The 20,210-nt window shown below is 39.8% G+C and overlaps 1 protein-coding gene across 1 annotated transcript in view; it reads left to right on the top strand.

The window, feature by feature from the left end:
• The first annotated feature begins 8,158 nt into the window (after positions 1 to 8,158).
• Positions 8,159 to 20,210, top strand: part of IPO11 (importin 11) — a 197,697-nt gene continuing 185,645 nt past the window's right edge. The window contains exon 1 of the mRNA XM_039255589.1: positions 8,159 to 8,352. The gene's annotated coding sequence lies outside the window, so the exon portion shown is untranslated. The remainder of the gene's footprint in view (positions 8,353 to 20,210) is intronic.

The following is a 20,210-nucleotide window of genomic DNA, read 5'->3' on the forward strand; positions in this document are numbered from 1 at the left end:
GGGGCGAGAGGCAGAAGGTCCGAAACTCTGTAAATGTGGTAATAGGTATGGATTGGGTATTTGGTAGGACACTGTATCCGACTGTAAGCTCCAAGCGTACAAGGTCCACGTCTGTTTCGCCAAGTGTTTTATTTTTCTGTGCGTATTCTATTTTCTTGAAGAAAGTTTCTTCTGTTTAGATTACCAACGCGGCCTGTTCTTTGCTCGTTTGATCTGTGTGCGTTCCCAAGCGCTGGCCTTTCTTTGCTGTAATTCTAATTTAGGGGGAAAAAACTCATAACCTTAGTAGCGTCTTCAACTACTTATTTCATTCCATTAATCATTAATTTGATTACACAATTCTGGAGAATCTACATTATTCCAGGTACAGCGTCAAATACTAAGAATATAAAACATGACATCATCTCTGCTTTTAGGGCTTTATATCAAGAGAGAGACATGCAGGTTATTACAAATAACACCATTTGCTGTTCAATTACATGCCAGACATTTGGGGACATTGTTTAATCTTTTCAAACAAGTCTCTGAAATAGGTCTTATCATTGTAGCCATTTTACAGATGAGAACGCTAAAGGATAAAAATGTTTAATATCTTGGGGCACCTGGGTGGTTCAGGCGGTTGAGTGCTTGACTCTTGATTTCTGCTCAGGTCATGATCTCAGGGTTAATGGGACTTAGCCCCAAATGGCGCTCTGCATTGATAGTGCAGAGCCTGCTGGTGATTCTCTCTCTCTCTCTCTCTCCCTCCCTCCCTCCCCAACTCATTCTCTCTCTCAAATAAATAAGCTAAAAAAAAACCCTATACCTCCAAAAATTATATCTTGCTCACAGTCACACAGTAAATGACAGCTGCATTTGTATTCCAAAGATTGTGTATTTTTTTAAATAGTTTATTGTCAAGTTGGTTTCCATATAACACCCAGTGCTCATCCCCACAAGTGCCCTCCTCCATCCCCATCATCCCCCCTTCCCCTCCCCCGACCACATCTGCCATCAGTTTGTTCTCGGTATTCAAGAGTCTCTTATGGTTTGCCTCCCTCCCTCTCCCCAACTATTTTTCCCCTTCTTCTCCCCCACGGTCTTCCGTTAAGTTCCTCCTAATCCTCCTATACGTGCAAACATATGGTATCTGTCCTTCTCTGCCTGACTTATTTCGCTCAGCATAACACCCTCAAGGTCCATCCGTGTTGCTACACATGGCCAGATTTCATTCTTTCTCATTGCCACGTAGTTTTCCATTGTATAGATAAACCACATCTTCTTGATCATAGCACAATCGGGAACATTTTCAAAATATAATATTTGAGTGGAGTCTTGAAAGACAAAAATTAGCCAGGGGAAATTTGGGAATTCAGTGGAAACAGTACTCTCAAAGTGAAGATATTAAGAGTTTAAGGGAGAAAAAGAAACTTGGGATAGTTGAGGAGTAACTAGGAAAGGTAAATAGGGGCTTACTGCAAATGGCCGAAAATGTTATGCCGAGGAGTAATGGTAGAATGAAAATAACCATTTTGCATTTTCTCCTCCTCTCCAGGCTGTGAGAGTTGTCGAACATCACACAATAGTGTAGGTAGGAGACATTTTTGGGCTCCACTTTTAGCTGGGTTTTGAACCCTGCCCAGCCAGCGCTTTTGAGTTTCCTCTAATCCTCTCCCATCTTCCATTAAAGATCTTCAGACCTGAATTCTTCTCAGGCCTGCTTGCCCTTCCACCTCCCCAGTTCCCTTTCAGCAGAAAACCCTGCTTTTTACTTCACAAAAGACATGCAAGATCCCCTCAAGGACATGCTCATTTTCCTGGGTTACTGTTCTGCACTCTGGGGATACACCAGTGAGCAAAACAAAGTGGAGCTTACACTCTAGTGGTGGAAAAACAGACATTATGACCAGTGATAATGCATGTGCAGAAAAAAAGCAAAGCAGAGGAGACAGAGATCAACAGGCTGGGTGGGAGAGGTTATTCTATATAGTATGGTGTGGCGGAGCTCCCATGATGGGGATAATTTGATCAGAGACCTAGGGCACAAATGTAAAAGTGACTCAACATTACATCTGCCCACACCCTGGCCGTTGCTGCTACAACTAACTGGAGGACAGTGAGTGAGGAAAAGCATGAAGGTAGGAGATAGTGTGAATGCAAGTACAATCATATAATAGAAGGAAAGAGGGGTGCAGCTTTTGTTAGGAGAATTCATATGGATAGGCCAGGGAGAGCTTGAAATGTTGGAGTGGGGAGGTAGTTCTACTAGTTGGGGGAAAAAAGTGGTTTAGCGTTAAACTCATGGATAAATCTGTGTCCTAGGCGGAGTCCCTCTTCATAGTTAAGGGTTCTGCAGAAAGGAAGTCCCCCTTTGCTTTTGCTAAAGAGTAATTAGGGTAGACCGTAAGGATGGAAAGCCAAATGATAGCCAAATGATATCTTTTTAGGAATAAAATAGCAAGACCCTCCTAGAAGAGACTACATCTTTTAAGCCACAGAAAACAAAGGGACAGAGGTGAGTGTGCACATTTAGCTTACACAGAGTCTGAATTAGGGTTTGTCTAAATACGAATCTTGGACCACCTGCCTCAGAAACACTAGGCTACGTGTTATGGGCTGAATTGTATCCTCCCAAAATTCATATGTTAAAGCCCTAACCTTTTGGACCTCAGAATGTATCTATATTTGGAGATAGGACCTTCAAAGAGATGATTAAGCAAGAATGAGATCACTAAGCTGGGCCTTAATCCAATGACTGGTACCCTTTTAAAAGGAGGACATTTGTATACACAAAGAGACACGAGGGTCGTGTGTGCACAGAGAAAAGACCGTATGGGGACACAGGGAGAAGGTGACTAACTACAAGCCAAGGAGACAGGCCTTAGGAGAAGCCAACTGTGCTGATACCTTGATATTGGATTTCTAGCTTCCAGAACTGTGAGAAAATAAATTTCTATTTTTTTGGAGGTGGGGGGAGAGTGCAAGGAGGGAGGGGTAGAGAGAGAGGGACAGAGGACCGAAGAAGTGGGTTCTTCACCGACAGGCTGATAGCATCGCCTAATGTGGGGCTCACACTCATAAGCACATGACCTGAGCTGAAGTCAGACCTTCATCCAACCGAGCCCCCGAAGTGCTCCTAAATTTCTATTCTTTAAGCCACCCAGTCTGTGGTATTTGATATGGCAGCCCAAGCAAACTAATAACAGCACATAATGAAAATTCACATTTCCAAGCCCTATCCTAAACATTCTGGATCAGAATAGGATTGGGCCCTGACAAATGCATTCTTAACAAACCCTCCAGAAAATTCTGATGTACACCAAAGGGAAGGACTTAGTGCTTTCTACAGTAAAATAAAATAGGTTGCAGAATTTCTACAGAAATGAAAGAGGATAAGGAGGGCTACCATCATAAGCACAGGGATCCCCTTATTATTCTAGCCATATTACATCAATTTTTTTTTTCTGTTAGTATCAAGGAGCCATTCAGAAGTGAGACAGTATGGGATGCACCAGGGCTGCATGAATCCCAGGAAGTTGTGTGACACTGGGGTATGAGATGCATTAAAGACATGAGAATTGGAAATTAATGCTGGAATGTATTTGAGTTATTTTTGCAGCCATGAATGGCTTTGAATTATATAATCTTATGCTTTTATGGTTCATGTTTATCTCCTTTGTTAATTAAAAATACTTAGTTTTCAATTTGGATGTGCACAATGGATTTCTTGGCATTCTAATTTATGTAATGTGTCATAACTTGAAAAAGAATTATAATCGGGGCACCTGGGTGGCTCAGTCAGTTGAGTGTCCAGTCTCGGCTCAGGTCATGATCTCATGGTTCGTGAGTTCGAGCCCAGCATCGAGTTGGCATCAGTTCTGACACCTCAGAGCCTGGAGCCCACTTTGGATTCTGCATTTCCCTCTCTCTCTCTGCCCCTCCTCTGCTCAAGCTCTGTCTCTCTCTGTCTCTCAGAAATAAATAAAAAGATGTTGAAAAAGAATTATAATCATAGAAGAAGATGCTTACTTAAATTCAACAGCATACTTGAAATGATAACATTTTAAATGGGCCAGGGAATACAATAAGGAATAACAATAAAATGTAAGCGTTTTCCAATAAGATAAATTTCCTTATAGACTTTTAATGTATTGAAAAGTCATAGGAGGACCTGGGTGGCTCAGTCAGCTAAGCGTCCTACTTGGGCTCAGGTCATGATCTTGCAGTTCCTGAGTTTCGGTCCTGCCTATGGCTCTGTGATGACAGTTTGGAGATGAGGTTCTGTCTCCCTCTTTCTCTGCCCCTCCCCCACATGCACCCTGTCTCTCCCAAAAATAAATATATATTAAAAACTAAAAAACAAAACCCATTAAGAATGTTTGAGTTTCACACTTTTAACACAGATTCATTAACAAATACTGTGTTCTTATGAAAAAGGAGTATAATTCGCTTGGATAAGAGAAAACAAATTGAAATCTAATAATATCAACTGTTCGTTCAATTTGATTAGAACAATGAACATTATTATTATTGTGCAATATTCAAATCTCCATGGTAAGCGAAATTCTACCTTACAAACCTGGACATTTATTTTCCTAACCTGGTTAGCATCTGATGAGTTAACTGATAAGCATCTAATGAGAGCTCTATAATACAGAGGTGCCCAAGACCTAATTTTACACAAGTTGCATTATTAATTGAAATGTAGCACACTGGAGGGGCACTTGGGTAGCTCAGCTGGTTAAAATCCAACTTCAGCCTAGGTCATAATCTCGCCATTCCCAAGTTTGAGCCGTGCATCAGGCTCCATGCTGACAGCTCAGAGCCTGGAGCCTGTGTCAGATTCTTTGTCTCCGTCTCTCTCTGCCCCTCCCCTGCTCTTTCTGAAAAATAAATTAAAAAAAAAAAATTAAAAAAAAAAAAAAAAGAAATGCAGCCCACTGGAAAGCCTATGACTTTGGAACATGTGTTAGTTTTCTATTGCTGCTGTAAAAAATTGCCACAAACTAAAACAACACAAATTCATTATGTTAGAATTCTGAAGGTCATAAGTCCAAAATCCTCTGCAGCACTGAGTTTCTTCCAGAGGCTGTAAGGGAGAATCTGTTTCTTTGACTTTTCCAGCTTCTCTAGGCTGCCTGCATTCCTTTACTCATGGCTTCATATCCTTCCCAACTTGCTTCCATCGTCACATCTCTCTCTGACACTCCTGCCTCCCTCTTATAAGACACCGTTGTGACTACACTGGGCCCGCAGGATAATGCAAAATAATCTTTCCATCTCAAGATACTTAACGTAGCCATATCTGCAAAGTACCTTTTGCCATGAAAAATAATATATGCACAAGTTTTGGGGATTAGGATGTGGGTATCCTTTAATCCTACCAACTACGAAGCATATGTCTAAATTTGATTCTGGGTTCCTCCAGAATTTGAATGTAGACAAATGACAAATTACCATCATCAAATCTGTAAAATAAGGAAAAGAATACTCTCCATATAGGGTGAGATGAAAATTAATAAAATAAATTATGTGAAATGTCTACAGTTCAATGCCAGACACTTAAAAGACACTTAGAACTGGCACACAGGAAATTTTTAGTAGTTAGTTATAATTATTGAGGCAAAATAAATTGCATCATTGTTACATTTATTTACATCTTGGAAACTACTTGAGATCCAGAGGTGAGGGAAGCAATGGTTCTTTAACTTAGCATTTGTTTCCACAGCTTTCTGCTTTCTCTTTTCAGTTGTTAACAATTGAGAGGGGAAAACACTGAATTTAAATTTATAAATGTTTCTAATATATTCTGAACAGACCCAATGATGATTTAACTATTTGTTTGCCCTTTTCTCTAAAGAATACGAAAATATAAGCATATAGCAATAAAATGCAGTAATAAGAGATTATTTATCTAGCTATACATATTTGTCTTGCACATAGTATGTGACTAGGTTTTACATTCAGAACAGTTGAAGCTAGGACCTCCCAAGTGCATCTTATTGGGAGTCCTGGAGTTGTAGCAAAATCAGTATGTGTGTATTTTTCTAAGATATCTTTTATTAGATTTCCAAAGGATCCATTATCCCAAATAGAAATGATCTTTATATATATGTTTTTTTAATTGTAGAAAAATGTTTACTTATTTTTGACACAGAGAGAGAGCATGATTAGAGGAGGGATGGGGGTGGGGAGGAGGCAGAGGATCTGAAGCGGGCTCCATGGTGACAGCAGACAGCCCAATGCGGGGCTCGAACTCACAAACTTCAAGATCATGACCTGAGCTGAAGTCAGATGCTTAACTGATGGAGCTGTCCAGGCACCCCAGAAAAGATCTACTCTTTTAAAGCAATTTCTTCATTCTAATTCAAATTAAGTCTCATATGTATATTTATACATGCGCGCAATATATATTTATATATATATTTGTTGCATATTCCTGTTAAACTTGTTACTCATTGTGTAATCTATGGACCAGTTGCATTGGCATTAACTGGAAACTCATTAGAAATGAAGAGTTGGGCCCCACCTCAGACCAACTGAATCAGGATCTGTATTTTAACAAGATCCATGTGATTCTATGCACATTTAAAACTTGGCAAGTATTACCTTTCAGTAAAATCAGAAGACACAATCAAGGAAAACAAATAAATAAACAAATGAAACATGCCCACATTACCATTCAATTAGTGATGAACTTTGTTAACATTTTGGCATATATTTATTTCCAAAAATGGGGCTATACTGAGCATATATTTTTGTAACCCACTCTTTTCCCAATGCATGGTGAAAGTGTTAACATGCAATAAATACATGTCAACAATTTCTGGTGGCCAATGTGTAATTTATTATATATGGATGTATCATCATTGGGCGTTCCTTTCTTGTTGGTTATTTAGATAATATTGTGTTTTTACTTTAAAAACAGCCCTAAAGTGAACATCTTTGAAATGTAGGGCTTATGATTGATTCAAATTCTAACAATGCCCCTTACTAGCTGTGTGACTTTAGGCAGATTACCTGACTTCTCTGTGCTTCAGTTTCTTCATCTATAAAAACGGCATAATAAAAAGCACCTCATAGATTACTTTGAGGTTTAAAATAGATAATCATCAAAAAAATCTTAGAATTGTATCTGGCACATTCTAAATGTTCACTAAATGTTTATTATTATTATTATTAGTTTTTATGAACTCTCAACCATGTCTTTACAATTAATCTTTCTTTTTTTTTAAATATTTTTTAATTTATTTCTAGGAGAGAGAGAGAGCGTGAGCAGGGGAGGGTCAGAGAGAGAGGGAGTCACAGACTCTGAAACAGGCTCCAGGCTCCGAGCTGGCAGTCAGCACAGAGCCCGACGCGGGGCTCGAACCCACGAACCGCTAGATCATGACCTAAGCGAAAGTCGGACGCTTAACTGACTAAGCCACCCAGGCGCCCCTACAATTTATCTTTCTAAGGAAAAATTAGGAGGGGCGCCTGGGTGGCTCAGTCTGTTGAGATTTAGACTCTTGAATTTGGCTCGTGCGTGGTTCCCGAGTTGGAGCCCGGGATCCAGCTCTGTGCGGAACAGCGCAGAGCCTGTTTGGGATTCTGTCTTTCTTTCTGCTTCCTCCCCTTCTCTCTCTCTCTCTCTCTCTCCCTCTCTCTCTCAAAAAATAAAAATACAAACTTAAAAAAAATGAAGAAAACTTAGGTCACCAATCTAGATAGTAGCGGAAGCCGGCAGAGCTAGACTTCTCTCCTTTTTAGTCTTTCCACTCCTGCTATCGTTCTGGAGTAGAGCGCCCAGCAAATTTGGGACTTGAAAAAAATATTCACGGGAGGTTTGACCAATGGGAGTAAGATTATTTTAATAACTCATCCACGCTGAGACGGACTCGCAAAACAATGCAGTTTAAAACCGATATCCGCAACGGCAAAGGGAAAGTGGTTCTGATCGAAGCAGGCTTCAATCAAACCAGGAGACAACCATTTGTTCTGGGAACTGGGCAACGCAGGGTTAACGTTTCCATGGTTACAAATCTGGCTGACTCCAGGCTCCACGCTCTCTAACGCGCAAGCGTAGCCAGCTGATTTAGCCCCCCGGCGCCTTCAGTTTCGAAGGGGAAGCACCTCCCTCCTCTTCTGTAGTTCTCCTATCGCCTTCTCGGTTTGCCAATTCCACGCGTTCCGGGTGTCTGTGACGTAGTATTCCTGCGTCCGCGTCGTTTGGAGCCGCGACGCTGAACATGGCGCGTTCCTAGAAGCCGCTTTCGGCATCAGTAGGCGGCAGCGTGTAGACTGGAAGCGTGAGGCGCGGGACCAACCGACTTCGCTTCGTGTTGGGGAGTGGAAGCGGGAGAGCCGGGCCATTCCGGGCCGAACCAAACGGTGAGGCCTTGAGAGCTACAGAGTGTGGAAGGGAGGAGTGGGGTGGGCAGCGGAGACCGGAGAGGCGAGGGAAGAACGTTGGGCTCGTCGGAGACGAGAGATAGCAGGAGCGCGCCGAGAGCGGCCTGCATGCTTGGCTCTCTGCATAACCCTAGGAGCCCCTTGGAGCTGGGCCTGGCCGAGTCAGCCACGGAGAAAGAGGCTTGGTCGGTGAGGAATGCGGGTGCAGGGAGACGGGCTGGGTGCCAGGATGGAAAGAGCAGAGGGTGCCCATTGTGGCTGCGGTTGCGGGCCAGGGTGGTGCATTTGCCCTTGGGGCATAGATGGTGCAAATTTTGAGAGAACGTGGTCAGTGCTAGTGTAAAACCCCCGTGTATTGTTATTGCCTACACTACGTTGCTGCTAATGCCAATAATGTGAAACTTCTAATTAAACGTTAGACCCTTCCTTGCCTTTAATGAACAGGTGCAGGAAGTTAACATTTTTACAGGAGCCGCTTGCTAAGGTATGGCCGCCAATGCTCAAGCCCAGCGACTTCTGCAGCTTTATATTGAGGGTGTTTGTGATTCAGCAAAACTATTTTGAGTCCCACTTGTCATTCTTTTTTATTCTGTCGTTACATAGTGGTGAATGAAGGAAGTATTATTATTTCAAAGTGATTTGCCTAAATTAGGTAGAGGTGGTAAATTGCCGGCTGTTGCCAAGATTGCAATTGACATACCTTCTCCCCTTCCCAGTGTAAGCGAGCTCGGTTATAATGCCTTTGCAAATTGGTTATTCTTCAGAATAGGGTAAGAAAGAACAGTTTACAGCTCTAATTTTTTTTTTTTTTTTGTCTTGGATAGGGAGTTCACACCTCCGTTTTAACGTTATTTTACAATTCTCTTTTCAATAGAGAGGCTTCAGGTTAAGGGCAGAGTGACTATAAGGCTTCCATTGCATGACACCTTTTCTTATATCTTGCATCACTGAAGACTGCTGTGAAATTAGAATGAAAATCCTTGTTGGTTGTGATGGGATTGTGGAATTTTTTTCCTCCTGTAGCCTGGTACAGGGAATAGTAGAAACAGTTTAATTATAGCAATGGTTTGTGGCCATATAATATAGCCCTAGGTCAGCTGGGCTGTCTCTGTCCTAGTTACACTTCCTACAGCAGAAGAAAATTCTCATCACAAATGAATTTAGTTGTCGTAATAGGATCTAAACAAATACATGAAGATTATTTGGTAATTAGTATAAAAATCTTTAAATATTGTGACACTGCGTGTTTTCATTCAGAATCATATTAGAATGCAAAAGAACCCTTGTAGGCACGTGTAAGAATATACAGAAGACTTCTAGAGCTAGATGTTTTCCTGGAAATAAAAATACTAACGTTTTGAGAAAGAGAACATGGTTAGATGAATTTTGACCATCGTGTTGTATGTATATGCATATATGTGTGCATCTGTATTTATATTTATTCTTGTTGAAGTATAGTTGACACACAGTGTTATATTCAGGGGATGTTCTGATCAGTTCACGCTGATTCAACAATTCTATATGCTGTGCTAACAATAATAAGTGTCATTACTCTCCCTATACAATGCCATTACAGTATTATTGACTGTATTTCCTGTGCTCTACTTTTCATTCCTGTGGCTGACTTTTATAATTGGAAGTTTGCACTTCTTAACCCCCTTCATCTGGTTTCTGTGCATTGGTATTTAATCTTGCTTCTCCTAATATGGTGTTACTGATTCCAGTATTACTCATTTTTGTCTTTTCGTATCTGTACCAAGTGAAGGTACAGATGGATAGATAGTGAAGACTGTCATCAAGTTAATTTCAGAGTGTTTTAGGGAATGGCAAGTCATACTAGTGCAGGTGTGAGTCTGGAGCATCTTTGTTTTTGTTTTCTAAATATCAGGCCGATTACAGATAGGCCCACAATTTTAAGCTTTGTAGAGCTGGAGTTGGATCAGTGTTCTGCACCTTCCCTTCTCAGAATGTAACGTATGGCATCACTTCAGTCTGTGCTCCAAGTGCACGAGCTTAAGCTTAACCTCAAACCTAATGAATCAGAACCTGCATTTTAACAAGCTTCCCAGATGATAGGAAATTATTTTAAAGCCTGAGACACCCGGCTTCAGGAGGGAAGAGTTGGAAGACTGAGGTCATGTGTAAACCTGTGTAAAATGATAGCATTTATTTTGATCTGAGGTAATCCTTTGCTGATTATCGAGTCTGATTCATCTGGTTGAAGAAACTGAGACCCAGCAATGGTAAGTGACTTGCATGAGGTCACATAACTAGATTCATAACCCGGGTTCTGACTTATTCAAACGCTTTTGTTTTGCTAATTGTTGCCATTTTAAAATGGAACTAAAGCATTCATGAATGAGAGCTAGGAATTCATTCCATAACAAACATTTACTGAATAATGGACGAGCAGTCCGATAATTCTGTGTGTCTCTAGAAACTGCTGTTTCCTATGGTGGTTATGAACCCACCGTCCTCCCTCCTTACTCTTTCCTGGATGATATCACTTCTGCATGACAGGGGAAATGAAATACGTTGGTGGCATCGGTTATTGCTTTTTGTCCTCTTGCACCTTACTTGCATATTACTTCCTTCCATGTCTACTTCTACCTGGTCATCTCATGTGCTCTGAGATTTTTTCTCCTCAGGGTCAGTGTTGCCATGATGTATTGTATTAGTTTTCCAAGGCTTCTGTAACAGTACTACAGCTTAAACAATGGGATATTATTTTCTCACAGTTCTGGAAGCTGGAAGGCCAAGATCAGGGTTCCAGCAGGAGTGATTTCCTTTGAGGCTTTCTCCTTGACTTCTCGATAACCACCCCCTTTGTGCACTAGAATCTCCGGTATCTCTTTTTTTTATTACGACACCACTTGCATTGGATTAGGCCTTCACTCTCATGACTATTTTATTTTTTAATGTTTTTTTATTTATTTCTGAGAGCGAGCGAGCGAGAGCGACAGCGTGAGCAGGGGAGGGTCAGGGAGAGAGGGAGATACAGACGCGGGGCTCGAACCCACTAACTGTGAGATCATGACCTGAGCTGAAGTCGGACACTTAACCGACTGAGCCACCCAGGCTGCCCTCATGACTTGATTTTAACTTAATCACTTCTTCAAAAATCTTACCTCCAATACTGAGGGCTCTGGGGGTTAGGGCTTCAACATGTGAATTTTGGGGGAATACAATTCAGTCCATAATATTTGGTTGGTACGTTTTTACTTCACCGGCACTAACTTAGTAAGATTTAAACACACTTCCTTTATTTTTATTTTATTTATTTTTTAATTTTTTTAGTGTTTTATTTATTTTTTAATTTTTTAATGTTTTATTTATTTTTGAGAGAGAGATAGAGACAGCATGAGCAGGGGAGGGTCAGAGAGAGAGGAAGACCCGGAATCTGAAGCAGGCTTCAGGCTCTGAGTTAGCTGTTAGCACAGAACCCAATGTGGGGCTCGAACCCGCGAACCGCGAGATCATGACCTGAGCTGAAGTTGGATGCTTAACCGACTGAGCCACCCAGGTGCCCCTAAGCACACTTCCTTTAAATGCACTCTTACTCTAGATTCCTCTTCAGTTTCATCTGTAATTATTTCCTTTAAGTTTCTCGAAAAACTACCTATATTAATTTTCTCTACCTCCTTATTACTTGCTCTCCCTCCTTCCCCAATATATTGAAGTCTAACAGTCCACTGCAGTCACTGAATTTGGTCGCCATTGATCTCTTTGTGAAATCTAATGGAGGGAATCTTTGTAATCATTTGATACTTTGAGTAGTCCTCTTTGAAATTTTCTTATGCTTCTGTGACACTCTAGTCTCCTTATTTCTATGTGTATTGTCCAGTCTTTCTTTGGTGTAGTTTTCTCTCTTTGATCAATTCAGATATTACTTTCACAGTGAGACACTTGACTTCTGTTCTCTTCTGCCTCTACCTGCTCTTGAATGGTCTTATCTCCGATGATTTCAGCTATTGATTTTATTTTGATAACTAGTAAATCTCTGTCTCTTTAGCCCAGATTACTCTTCAACTGTGACACATTATGGTTGTCTTAAGATATATTAAGTTCAGGTCAAAAATTACATATCTCGCTCTTTCTGAAGTTTCTTTTCTTCTTCCTATGATCCATGCCTGCCAGCCAGTTGGAGATACCCCAAGTCTTACCTCTTCCCTCTAATAACCTTAATGTACAACACCCCCCCCCCACAATAATTTACCAAATTTTGTTTTACGTCTTTTGTTTATTTTTTCCTGCTGCTACTATCTTGGTTCAGTTTATCATTAGTCTCTGGACTATGGTGTAAACATTGTAAGTAATTTCTTTGATTCGAAGAATGGATATCATCCCTCTGAACCCTTACTTGTTTTGTAGGCAGATTGTAGTGTTTTTCTGCAATCTTTCCATGCCGGCTTTCAGATTAAAATCCATACTACCAAAGTTAGTAAATAAGCTCCTTAGTGATTGGGACCTTGTTTGCTTTTTGCTTTCATCTTCTGCTATTTCCTGTCTCACATTCTTCTGTCATGCTGAACTACTTGCAGCTCTTCAGAAGTGTTAGAATGTTTTTTAAAGTTGAGATATCAATATGTTGTGTATCTTCTGCCTCGAATGTACCTATCACCTTTTTGACAAACACATATAACCTTCTCATTTGGATAATTGCTGCTCAGCTTTCATGACCCGGCACAAATGCTGTCTTGTCCCCCTTTCCTGCCACACCAACCTTTCTCCAACCTGTTTGGGCTGAGTTAGGTCTTCCTCTTAGGTTCTTCCAAAACACCTTTGTTGTCTTTTTTCCTCTTGAGACTTGAAAGCAAAGACTCTCTTTTTTGTTTGCTTCTTTTGTGTTTTTTGTAGACTAATCTAAGTTATTTAGCTAAGCTCTTTCCTGCCATAACCAGGGGGATGGAAGATCAGTATACCGGTCATCATTTGATACAAGTAAGGAAGGTGCACTTAATGTCCCATATACTTCTGGTTCGTGTGCAGAATCACGGTCCAAACCAGTACTCTGGTCCCTATTGGGTAGTGGGACCAGATGTAGAAATGATATCATCTTTATTCATTCTCATAGCTAGTCGGGAGTGGATTCACATGAAGGTTATAAGGTAGAGCATGATTACCATCTCCCCCAGGAAAGGACTGGGACATGATGTGGAGTTGTGGGTAGGTGTAGGCGATGAACTCGGATCTCTCGAGCTCTCCATGATCAACCTCAGGAAGATGTTCAGCATGCTTACTTTTACATAGGGGAGCACTACAAAGTAGTCAGTGGATTTCTCCCTGCTGTGGGTGCTACTTGACATGGATTGATGCAGCTGTGTCCTGGACCGACCTAGCAGCCCTGAAACCTGGGACCCAGTTGTGGTCATCATTTTCGAACTGGACCTTAACGATTCTTTTATTTATTTGTTGATAAATGTTTAATTTTGTTTTTGAGAGAGAAGGAGAGTGCACGCACAAGATGGGAAGAGGCAAAGAGAGAGGGGGATAGAGGATCTGAGAGGACCTCTGTGCTGACAGCAGAGACCCCGATGTGAGGCTTGAATTCATGAGTGGTGAGATCATGACCTGTGCTGAAGTCAGATGTTTAACCAGCTGAACCATACAGGCGCCCTCTGACTCTTTTATTCATTATCTCTCAGAGTAGTGCCTGGCCAGTAGAAACTGCTTCCTTGTTGAGTACTGTGAATACAAGTTGAATTATCAGAGAGTTGAGAGGTGCCTGGGTGGCTCAGTTGGTTAAGTGTCTAACTTGAGCTCAGGTCATGATCTTGCACTTCGGGAGTTCGAGCCCTGTGTGGGACTCTTTGCTGACAGCTAAGAGCCTGGAGCCTACTTCAGAATCTGTTTCTTTCTCTCTCTCTGCACCTCACCTGCTTGTACACTCTCTTTGAAAAGTAAATAAACATGGGGCGCCTGGGTGGCTTAGTCGGTTAAGCGTCCGACTTTCACTTGGGTCATGATCTCGCGGTTCGTGGGTTCGAGCCCCGCGTCGGGCCCTGTGCTGACTGCCAGCTCAGAGCCTGGAGCCTGTTTCAGTCTGTGACTCCCTCTCTCTGACCCTCCTCTGCTCACGCTCTCTCTCTCTCTCTCTCCTAGAAATAAATAAAAAATATTAAAAAAAAAAAAAAAGGAAAAGTAAATAAACATTAAAAAAAAAAACAAAAAAAAAAACCCAACAAGAGTTACCAGAGAGTCGAAACAAAGTGGGATGTTAAATACTCTAGAGGTTAGATTGAGTGGGTTTGAAAAGTCAGAGATGGGTTTAGATTTTTGAATTTATACACGTGTAAGCAGAGATTGGGATTTAGTAATTGAATTCATTTATTTAACAAGTATTCATCACTTTCCTATGTGCCACGTGCATTTTTAGATTCTGGTGATACACCTTTGACAAATTGAAGTTTCTTGTGTCTGGACCTTAAGTTTTAATTGGGCAAGTCTGGACAGTAAACATATATATATTAGAGTGGCAAATAGCTATAAGTGTGATGTAGAGAAATTAAGAAAGATAGCCAGACCAGAGAGATTCTGAGTTGAAGATAAGTTATTTTAGATTGAGTGGTCAGCAACAACCAAATTGACCAGTCGACAACTTGAGCAAAGACTGGATTGAAATTAAAGAGCAAGAAATGCAGGTATCTAGAGGCAAGAGTTTTCCAGTCAGGGGGAACAAAATCTACAAGATAGATTTGATGTATCCGTTCCGCTAACGATGGATCCATGTTGTCTCTTTCTTACTATAGACACCTCCCAGTATGAATGCCCTAATCCTTGTCTGCTCCTTATAATCCTGTATAGGAGTTTCTTTGGTTCTAGCACCGAGTGTGGGACTGCTGGGCCATAGAATATAACCTGTTTGGTTGTAGTATACACACACACTTAATTATATTAGAGATGGCAGGATTGCTCTCCAGAGTGGTTGTACCAGTGTATATATACTCTTAGCAAGCATAAGGGTCTCTTTTTTCCTTGGGCTAACAGTGAATACTTTTGGGACTTTTTAATTTTTGCCAGTCTGATTATAAAGTCTATTTTTTCTTATTTTTTATTTTTTTTAGCAATCTCTTAACCTAGTGTGGGGCTTGAACTCACACCTGTGAGATCAAGAGTCACATGTTCTTTCTACTGAGCCAGCCAGGTGCCCCCACCAGTCTTATGATTTTAAAGTAACATTTGTGTTTTTTAAGAATTCCTGATAACCAGGGGTGCCTGGGTGGCTCAGTTGGTTGAGCATCTGACATCGGCTCAGCTCATGATCTCACAGTCTATGGGTTTGAGTCCCACATCGGGCTCTGTGCTGACAGCTTAGAGCCTGGAGCCTGCTTCAGATTCTGTCTCTCTCTCTGCCCTTCCCCTGCTTGCTCTCTGTCTCTCTCTGTCTCAAAATAAAGACCAAAAAAAAAAAAGATTAAAAAAAAAAAGAATTCCTGGTAACCAGTGAGGTAGCATCTTTTCTGGTATTTATAACCCATTTGGCCTTTTCTGTTTGTGAATTGTCTGTATCCTTTGTCCAATTTTCTTTTGTATTTCTTGTTGATTCACAAAGGTTTCTTGTATGTTCCATGTAATATATTTTTGTTTAGTCATTTAAAATATCTTTTAATTTTTATTTTAATATTGCCAGTGATATTTTCATTAACTTTATTAATTTTGGTTTTCGCTTTTTGATGTATAATTTATCAGGAAAATGAGCACTAGTTTCGATGTTATATTCTGGTTCTCAAGTCTAAAATTAAAAACAAAACAAAAAAAACCCCAAATCTATTAATTTCACTTGAGGTATCAACTAACAACACAGATCAAAAGGAAAATGTAGTCAGTGGAGTATTGGGTTGGGATATGTATTCTAGTTCTAGAAATGTCACTAATGAGCCTAGGGCTTAAGAGAAGTCACAGTGTGTCTCCTTAACCTCTTTGGGACATGTATCTTGGTCAGTAAAATAAAATGCCTAAATTTGGTACAGTTGACCAAATGGGTTTGAAATCTGTGGGTCTGTTTTCAGGTATGTATATACACACATACATATATACATGTACATGTATATACATACACACATGTATACATATATACACATATACATATATGTACTTATACATATATATTTGATATAGTATAATACCATAAATGTATTTTCTTATCCTTATGATCTCAATATTTAGCTTATTTTATTGTAAGGATATATGTTAATATATACAATACAACATACAAAATATATTTTATTTAGCAGTTTATGTTGTTGTTAAGGCTTCTTATCACCATGCCATTAATTAAATTTTTGGGGAGTCAAAACTTAAATGCATAGTTTGAGGGTCAACTATATTTACTATTTAGAGAATTGATATACCTAGTACTAAGATGATAGAAAAATTATTTTAAGGATTGAAAACATTATTTTAATGATAAAATGTGTAATAGTTCCGAATGGTGGGGTCATTATTGGTCATTATTGGTATGCAGCTCATTCATGTTTTAATGAATGAATTTTTATAAATGCAGTGACTCTTTAGACTCTCATAAGAATGAGATTCTTTTGAGACGGCATTATAGACAGTGTTGTCCTGGACCAGTAATTGGAGACTATCCATCAAAGATGCGTATATATGGTTTTTTTGTTTAAAAACATTTTTTTTAGTTAAAATTTTTTTTAATTTTAGAGAAAGAACATGAGTTGTGCAAGCAGGGGAGAAGGATAGAGGAAGAGAGAGAGTCTTAAACAGACTTCATGCTCCATATGGAGCCTAATGTAGGGCCGAACGCAAGCATGATCCCAGTATCCTAGGATGATGACCTGAGCCAAAACCAAGAGTTGGGATGTTCACTTGACTGAGCCACCCAGGCGCCCCAAAGATATGTATACTTGGAGAATACTGATGATCCCTTAGCCCTCAGTGAAAGGTTTTGACTCAGTTTAAATCCAGTCATAGTCTATAAATTTAGGCTGTGCTATTACTCCAATTCAAAGCTCAAAATCTTAGTGCTTTTCCTGCCTTTTTCTTTGTTTTATATAAGAGAAGGAACTTTAAAGCCAGTAACCATAATTGCTGTTTTTATATAGATGTGATTTTTTTTTTGGGGGGGGGGTTTCAACTAAAGAGATGTGACAGAGGGTTCTGGTGACAATAGTTGAGGCCTCAAGATCAGTGGTACCTTGCAGGGGGTCACTGTTGTTTAGAATAAGCTTTTTAACTTTTCCTCTTAGGAAATATTCATGGGGAACTCTTGTGTATAATGAACAGGCAAGAAATTTATTGTAGTTTATCAATGCCATTTAACTAAAAACTCCCCAGTGAGATGCACATTTGGGTTTACTGGACTGCACATCTCTTACAGCTGCCCCTGCTGCTGTTTACTGCCGCCTTCAATACTATATGGTTTCACCATTTATTTACATGTATTCCACCACTAGACTGTACTGTCCATGAGGGCAGGAACTTTTTTGCCTTTTTAGTTCATTGATACATCTCAGGTGCCTAGAAAGTTAACCTGGAACATGTGGGTGTTCTGTAACTATTTGATGAATGAATGAATGTAGAAAAGTCTAATGATAAACCGAATAAATATCAGGAAGTTGTTTAGAGAGCACAGGATTAGAACAAGGGGTGTTAGATATTCCCAGTGAAAGGTACTGCTAAATATTGTTGCCCTAATATGTCCCATTCAGTAGAATGATTCCTTTAGTTTTTTCCCCTTTCTTTCATTCATTTAGCAAGCATACTCTTTACTCTTGTAGTATTTTTTAAATGTTTATTTATTTTGAGAGAGAGAGAGCACAAGTGGGGAAGGGACAGAGAGAGAGGGACAGAGAAAAATAATTCCAAGCAAGCTCCATGCTCAGCACAGAGCCTGTTGGCCTCGATCCCATGGCTCTGGGATCATGACTTGAGCTAAAATCAAGAGTTGGACACTTAACCGACTGAGCCGCCCAGTGCCCACTTGTACTGTGTTTTGGAGATACTTCTCTCCTTACTGCGATGTAATTCCTGTTCTTCCAGAAGGAATGTCATGTCTATGAGCTCTTTCTGTTTCACCTTTTTTAAGACTGCCTTCTACTGTTGGAAGTGACTATCACATTATTGTTTTGTTCAGTTCATCAAGTATTTACTGAGTATTTGCTATATCCCTGATTTTGTAGTAGGTGCTAGCATATATAGATGAATCAGCACAGTTTTTGCCTTTAAGCACCTCATGATTTTTTTTTAAAGACTACGTTCGTCTCTTTTTTTTTTTTAAATTTTTTTACATTTACTTATTTTTGAGAGACAGAGTGAGACAGAGCATGAGTGAGGGAGAGGCAGAGAGAGAAGGAGACACAGAATCCAAAACAGGCTCCAGGCTCTGAGCAAGCATTCAGCACGCGAGGCTCGAACCCACAAACTATGAGATCATGGCCTGACCCGAAGTCGGACGCTTAACCAACTGAGCCACCCAGGTGCCCTGCAGCAGCTCATGATTTTGTAGATGGGATGCAAGTAAATAAAGAAGTAGGTGTAATGATAGAAGTACATACTATGTAGAACAAATAGCATGGGAGGAGTGTAGTTGTACTTTTCTAGGTGACGTTTGCTGTGAACAACAGCTTTGGTGATCTGTGTCATGGTCTGTTAGAGACCATTTAAAAAAAACACATACCCCAAAGTAGAATTATGTAATGAGCCTTTGTACCTGTTACCCACCTTCAACAATGATCAGCTCATGAGGTCAGTCTTTTTTCACTTTACCTACATCTGACTTCGTTTCTGAGTATGTTGTTAGCAAGATCTAGGAGCTTGGTTAGATTCAGATTTAACTGTTTTTTTCGGCAAGCTATTTTCTTCTAATTTAAGATTTGGGTTTCTCGGAATAATAAAGTGTCTCTTTAAGTTTTTCTAATATGGTAGCGTTTCTGTTTTTATTATCTTTGAATTTTTCCCTGGTCTTCATAGAGATTCATTTCTTTCTGGTCTTTTTCTAATTTGCTTTCTACTCCAGCAATTTAGTAGTTTTCTAATGTTTCCTATCCCTAATTCTCCAAGAATGTGTTTTTCCCTCCTATTACTTTGTAGTCTGGAATTACAGGTTATGATTCAACTTGCAAGAATTTAACTATCTTTAAAAAAATGACATCTTCCTCTCATCTCTGTTTAGGGAGTACTCTAGTATTGCATGGTAAATACTCTATTGCTTATACTTTTCATCAAAAGGGTACTCTGCATTGAAGTTTTATTTATTTGCCTAGCGCTCCTGCTTCCAGGAGGAGAATTAGCGTTTTCACGTTATTAATACCACTTTCTCAGTGGCTTATACCTGGCCTTTCTCTTTCAAAATGTTTTTCTTCAGTGTGGATTCTGCAAGGGTTTTCTCAGCAGCTGATTTTATCCCCTGCTTATATCACTCTTTTCTTGTTCCAATGTCTCAGTCACTGTTTGCTAAAACGTTGCTTATGTTATTACTTTTTCTTAAATTCTGTCATATTTACTTTGTGTAAAGCTCAGAACACATTCATGTCTTCATCTCACATTTTCTTTTGGTAGTGAGAGTATTTTAAATGTTGCACTTAGTTACAGAAGTAGACATAGCACTCTAAGGAAGCTCTGTGGTTGTCAGATTTTGCTTCAAGGCAAGGTTTTCATTTTCATTTGTTTTTTTAGAGAGAAACAGTGTGAATGGGTTGGGGGAAGAGGGACAGAGGGAGAGAGTGAGTCTTCTTTTTTAATTAAAAATTTTTAATGCTTATAAGCATTAATATTTTAATTTTATATAATTTAATGGATTTAATTAAATTAATATAATATTTAATATTTATTTTAGAGGGAAAGAGAAAATGGGGGAAGGGCAGAGAAGGAGGGAGACG

The sequence above is a fragment of the Hyaena hyaena genome, unplaced genomic scaffold (genome assembly GCF_003009895.1).
Source record: "Hyaena hyaena isolate Hyena2069 unplaced genomic scaffold, ASM300989v1 scaffold_532, whole genome shotgun sequence".
In the NCBI taxonomy this organism is placed as follows: Eukaryota; Metazoa; Chordata; class Mammalia; order Carnivora; family Hyaenidae; genus Hyaena; species Hyaena hyaena.